General features: G+C 35.8%; 1 long non-coding RNA gene across 1 annotated transcript; it reads right to left on the bottom strand.

Annotated features, from left to right (window-relative positions):
* Positions 1 to 301: 301 nt before the first annotated feature.
* On the bottom strand, positions 302 to 1,215 carry LOC129740118 (uncharacterized). Its single transcript, XR_008736114.1, has 3 exons — positions 907 to 1,215; positions 522 to 764; positions 302 to 429 (listed from the first exon to the last, which is right to left on the bottom strand). It is a non-coding gene; the product is annotated as an uncharacterized LOC129740118 (long non-coding RNA).
* Positions 1,216 to 6,786: the final 5,571 nt, after the last annotated feature.

Raw genomic sequence — 6,786 nt, 5'->3', positions numbered from 1 at the left:
TGTGTGACAGATTTCAATTGCAGGGTTCAAAACTTACAAATACTACACACAAAATTTCCGAGGCCGAAAATTAGCAAAATTTTGCTCAAATTTGACCAGCTAAAATCTTAGCAATCAATTTAGCAATTTATTTTTACTAAAATTTTAGCAAAATAACAAAATGTGTCCTGACTGAATGTTTACTAATTTTCAAGCAAACAAAAACCTTTATTTGCTAAAATTTTAGCAAAATTTATTTTTCTAACGTTAGCTCGAATTTGAGTGAAATCCAAAATTAAATTATTTTTAATGAAGGGTTTTCATTTTCAAAAAATTAAAAAGTGAGATTTGATTTTTTTTAATCTTCTTTTTTATTATCGTTCGCATCACTCTGCGGGTTTCCAAAAGTGTATTCCATCATCGCGGTTATTAAATCTTCACCACTGAAATCTGAAAAACAGAAATAATTAAGTTTAGTGCATTTCATATTTAGAAGAATAGAAATAAAACTATAATAGCTAGACAGTCTATTTTTTTGTTACCTGATAGTAAAAACACTGACCACCAAACAGGTCAACAACACACACAACCCGGCGGAACCACTACTGCTGCTTCCGGGTTCGGTTTTGCGCTTCACCATTTCTCCTCCTTTCTCGGTATCGCGTACCGGTATGTGCAGCGTTAGGATTCCGCTATTTTTCCACTAGTTACCGAACCGGTAACCGTTCCGCTTGAGGAAGAATGGCTACTTCTGCAGCATTCCCTCCCACGAGATGCTGTTGATCCTGGAAAAGTTCGGAAACCTGATTAGTCGATGCCGATTTGAGGATCTGCATGAATTGAAGGTATCGGAAGCTTTCTAAATTTTCTCTATTTTTCCTTTTAATTGCATCTACCAGCATTGTATGTACTACCAGTACAACTTACCTAATCCAAATTCTAACCAAACGACGAAAAACTGAGGAGCAGAACAAAAATGTTTTACCCGCGCGCGGTGCAAAATGAAAACAAGAATAATCTAACAGGTTCCCGCCTGTGTCGCCTTTCTAAAATTTGAGCACTTAAAGAACGCGGTTTGGGCACAGGCTAAAAGTTTGAGTCCATGCTACTATAAATGCTAAAATTAGTAGTAAATTAGTTAATTTTACTCAAATTGAGCAAAAGTCACGACAATTTGGGAAAGTGCTAACTCGACAGTAAAAAAAAATTTTTGCTAATGGAAAGTAACAGCTCATTTTTGCTAAGTGGAGCCTCGAAAGTTTTGTGTGTAAGGATTCCGGCAGTTGAACTGTATGTATGTATGTATGTATGGATCTGTTTGATTGGCAGAGAGTTTTATACTCTATATCACCACTACTTGTTTATATGTTGATTTTCGTTTTTTCGTAGGGATGCTCCTTTTTTTCCATAATTTTCGATCAAACTTTCTGTTTTTCTAAATTTTCATGCGAGCTTTCTCTAGGAAACTGAGGATTTCCTTTAGTTTTGTTACTTCAAAATTTTGAATAATTTCGATCAGATTGGAATATCGATCCCAATCATAGTGATTCCTTATATGATTGAATTGAATGCATTTGAGAAGTGCATGTTCGGTGGTAAAATTCGTGTTGCATAGTTCGCACAATTTAGTGTCTCGAATTTTCATCACTCCTAAATAATAGGGTGAATAGTCATGGCCACTTAGTAAACGATTCAAAGTGCGAATTTGAATGTTGCTTAGTTCGATATCCCAATACCAGGGTTTGGTAGAGAAATTTGATTGTAATTCATAAAATTTGATTCCTTTACTTTCATTGTGCACCATGTTCCTATACCATAAATTCGTGGATTCGAGTGATTCTGATTTGTATCTCATGTATGCATCATCGAGTCTCAGTTTGTTCTCGAGTAATATTGGTCCGTCTAATCCTTGTTTCGCTAGAACGTCTGCATGTTCATTTCCCTCTATTCCGACATGTGAGGGTATCCATTGGATTTTTACATTTTTTGTTGTAGCTAGTGAGCATATGTCGTGCGTGACTTGATCAAATTTTTTGTTTATTATGTCCCTTTTTAAAATTTTACAGGCTGACTGGGAATCGGTGAAAATTACAACTCCAGTTCCTCCTTCGTTGTGTATTTGTTCTAAAGCTACTCTTATAGCTAAAAGTTCTGCAGTTGCAATGTTTACATTATTTATTAAGGAAATGCTTATCTTTGTATCGGAAGAAGCGTCATAAATTCCAATGCCACATTTGTTCGTACTTTTAGAAGCATCAGTGTACCATTGGTCACGGTGACTATAATGGTTGTTTATCATTTCTTGGGCCAGTTTTTTCATAACAATTGGAGATGTTTCATTCTTTTTCATTCTTGAGCCAATCATTTGATCTTCTATCTCGACTCTTATTTCTATTTCTGGTTTTGTTTCTGTGTATATCGTTTGAAATTCTTGTATGTTTTTAATGTAAATTCTTTCTAGAAAAGTGTACTTTGCTTCACTTTGAACGTTGTCCAAATCTAAAGAGTGTAGTTGTTGTGCAATTAGATCGTTACGATGGATATGCAAGGCAATACGTTTTTTTGCTAAATAAGTGCGTTTGAATGTCAGCGGTTCTTCTCCAGCTATTGCTGCTAATGTGTTAATTGGTGTAGTTTTAGTACATCCTGTAGCAATTCTCAGACATTGTCTATTCGTTACTTCTAACATGTCACAATATTTCTTAGCTGTTCCTCCATAGATTACTGCGCCGTAATTCAAATAATTCCCGTACAAAGCTCTATGGTACAGCATCATCACTCTCGGTGTGCCACCATATCTTATACCACTGATTATTTTTAGCATGTTTTGTCTGTCCAACACATTTTGTTTCAGCATTTTAACATGTATACCGTATCTGAGTGCCTGATCAAGTGTTATACCTAAATATTTGTAGCTCCTCACTGTTTCAAGGGTTTCTCCTCCCATTCTTAAGTGGAGTTGTTTATCACTTTCTTTAAATAGCATTGCTTTTGTTTTTGAGCTATTAAGACGTAATCCTAACTCCGTAGCTTTTGCCATGAATCGGTTTATTTCAGATTGCATCTTGTTAATGGCCTTTTCTAAAGATTTTGCTTTGACAATTTTTAAAAAATCATCTGCAAACTGTAAAGTTGTTATATCTGGGTCGAGGTTTGTATTATGCAAAGAAGCTGTGTAAATATTGAATAAAACAGGTGACATAACATCGCCCTGTGGTACTCCAGTACAAATAGTTTGGCTGACAATTCCTTGATCGGTGTGAATGAGGGTTTTCCGGTTGTTTAAAAAGTTGTAGATCCATGTGCATGTATCTTCGTTGAAACCATTTTGTATCATGATATTGTATAATTTATCAATGTCGACTGTGTTAAAAGCATTTGAAAAATCAAAGAAGACACCAATTGTGGTATATTTGGCTCTTCGTGCTGCTTTGATTAGGTTTGTTGCATACGTAATACAATGCTCAGTAGACATACCTTTGCGAAAACCAAAAGCTAAATCTGGGATGACATTGTTCTTTTCACACGTTTGTTGGATGTCTACTAATACTGCTGCATTTAATATTTTTACAACGGTTGGTAAAAGCGCTATAGGTCGGCTGGAACTTATTTCATTTGGTGGTTTGTTGGGCTTTAATATAGGGATAATTTTTATTTCCTTTAGGTGATCGTCTAGAGTTGCTTTTTGCCACATTCCGTTTAGCAATTCTATTATTTTTGTAACTGATTGTAGATCTAAATTTTTTAATGCATTATAGTTTATATAGTCTGTACCTGGTGATGATGTTGGGGATTTGTTTCTTATGAAGTTTTTCCAATGTCGATAGGTTAATATGGATGTTCTTGTATTGTTTGCTGGTGAGAGAGGTTCTCTGTAATTTGATGGGCCAAAGTTGCAGGTGAGAAACTGTGAAGCCATATCCTTGCTGGTGTTTATAGAATTGTTTTTAGGGTTGGTAACAGGGAGGAATTTTAATCGTCTAACGAGTTTCCAATTTTCATGTGAATTTCTAGGATCCATGGAGCTGGAGAGTTCTATCATTTTGTTTTTAATGTGTTCAAGTTTGGATTTCAAGAAAATAGCAGAAGATCTTTTCCAAAAAACTAGGTTTTCACTACTACAGCATTGATTGTAACTACGTAGTGCGTTTTGTTTTTGTTCATAGAGCTGTGACAACTCCGAGCTCCAGTAATATTTTGGTGTATGTTTGCTTATTTTTTTGTGTTTTTTAGTTATATTTTGGGAAAGTTTAGACAGATCTTTCAAGTCCTCGAATTCCCAGTGCTCAACCTGTGCCATTTCCTCCGATATTTTTTGTTTATCGTAGTAGTATTTTTGTTTACGGTTTATCCTTAAATCCAGACAGATCTCAATAAATAGGTGTCCACTTCCTCCGAAATTTTTATCAACAACTTTCCATTGAACCACATTAAATAAATTAAGAGAACACAATGTTAAATCTATAGCACTAGATCTTTGATTGGAAACTGGAGGAATGTAAGTTACAGCTCCATTGTTCAATAGTAATAAATTAGCTCCTATTATGGCATCATGTACAATTGTCCCTTTACCGTTTGACTCTTGGCATCCCCATATTACATTATGGCTGTTAAAGTCACCTCCTACTACTACTTTACCGAATCTAGCTGTTTCGTTAAAGAGTGTTGTTATGGCTGTTTCTAAATTATCGTTTGATATTCTTGGGTTCACATAGACGACAACTAGTGCCAGATCTAATTTAGGTATGAATATTCCGAGCGTTTCAAAATCGTCTGTTGTTTGTAATTGAATGTTGTCAAATTTAAATTCCTCCTTCAAGAATATTGCTACTCCTCCATACCCGTCAGCACGGGGTGCCAGATGTCGATGGTAGCCTTGAATATTCCATCGTAAAGTAGAAATCTGTTCTGGTTTGACCCAGATTTCCGAAAGCAATGCTGCATCATAATTTTGGGTATACAGTTCGTGTGTTAGTTCGTTTTTGTTTCGAAATAAACTTTGAATATTTGCCTGTAACACCTTGAAATCGCCGGTGAACATTATTTGTCTCCTGCAGATCCTAGCATTTTATTTAATTCACCCAAGATGCAAGCTGATATTTCTCCTCCTTTTGTGCCATGTGGTTTCATAATAGTTTCTAATTTCATGCTAATTGTTGAAATTATTTGTTTCAGTTCTTCTTGTGATTGTTTTTTAATTGTTTCCTCAATTTCCTTTTTAAACCTCTCTAACTCTCCTGTTTTATACTTATTGAACATCCCTATGCCTCTTGTTTCCTCTTTTTCTTCTTCCATTTTACGTTTTTTGGCGAATTCGTTTTGATTTAATCCCAAAATACTGGCCACTCCTGGTACACTATCTGTTTCTACATTAAGTTTGTTTGGTTCTTTATTTTCTTTTTTAGATCTATTTCTCTTGTCGTTTGGATTCCACTCACTGCGCTTTGGTTGGAGTTGTTGTGGAAAACTACGCCCGCTAGCTGCAACTCTGGAGTATGATTCTGCAATTGTTGGAAAATCCTCTGTAGTCCTCAAAACGTCAAACATATTTTCAGTTGGAACCTCGTAGTACTGCCTTGCCTCCTGGTAAGTCATGCATTTCTTGGCCATTATTGCCTGTAAGTCGTTTTCTTTCTTCCATCTAGGACACACTCTGTCAGTCGTCTTATGATTAGAATTTGGACAGTACAAACATTTTAAAACGTTACAAGAATTTTCTGTCGAGTGTTCTACAGCACATGACATACATTTTTCAATCAACGCTTTACAATTTTTGGACAAGTGGTTATAACGAAGACATTTAAAACAGATTATCGGTTTTCTAATGTACGGTTGGACTTTGTGTATCACAGAATATATACTGATGTCATTTGGCAAAGTATTAGTACGGAAAACTACACCCATTTTATATGTGGGTTCCTTTTTCTTGTCTTTATAGCGATGCATTCGAAAAACGGAATCTATCTCTGCTTTGGCCTTGATAAAGTGTTTTACTTCTTCGTCTTTCATTTCAAGTGGTATACCAGAAATAACTCCTGTCACCGTGACGAATTGTTTCGGAATGTAAGATTTGAATCCCTGTAGATTTAGATTCTGGCAATTTGCCAATCTATTGGCATCTTTAATATTTCCTACGTACACTGTTACTTTATTTCTAGCTGTCTTCCTGATATCATCGATACATTTGTCAAAACCATTTTGGTGTAGCATTATCCCTATTTGTAATCTGTTAACAACTTTTCGTTTTTCTACATCTGTGTTCTCTACTATTACGCGATACGGACGGCAATCCCCATTTTGGTAATTGTAGTTTTTAAATGTTTTTCTACTTGCTGCGTCAACGTGATCCTTTCCTCTGCTGGTTGTTTCCATGTCTTCTTCCATCCTTTCTTGTCCTGGATTTAGTATCGGTTGATTGAGGTTAAGTACTGATGCTGCTCCGTCTGGAGCAGCATCCTCGCCACTCATCTTAGTACGGTCACTTATTTATCACAGAAGGTATACTTGTGAATTTATCGCTAAAATTATCACAGTTCTTCTTAATAATAATGACAATACAACAGTTTAAAATAGCCAAAAAATCCAAATTGTAAAAACGAGCATCCACACTCTTTCAATGTAAACATTGGAATCGGGGCAGTTGAACTGTCAGTTAGCTGCCATAAATACACGTTTAAAAAAAGTCAGGTAGAATAATAATTGACTGGGTAGGCATGGTAGGCGAACAATTCGCTTTAAAAAAGCGCTCCGTCTCCACCCACCACCAATGAGAAACTTTTGGTACTCCTTGCCTACTGTTGCTCAATA

Source organism: Uranotaenia lowii, chromosome 1 (assembly GCF_029784155.1).
Source record: "Uranotaenia lowii strain MFRU-FL chromosome 1, ASM2978415v1, whole genome shotgun sequence".
NCBI lineage: Eukaryota > Metazoa > Arthropoda > Insecta > Diptera > Culicidae > Uranotaenia > Uranotaenia lowii.
The sequence above is the reverse complement of the archived record's forward strand: the minus strand, read 5'-3'. Positions and strand labels throughout refer to the sequence as shown.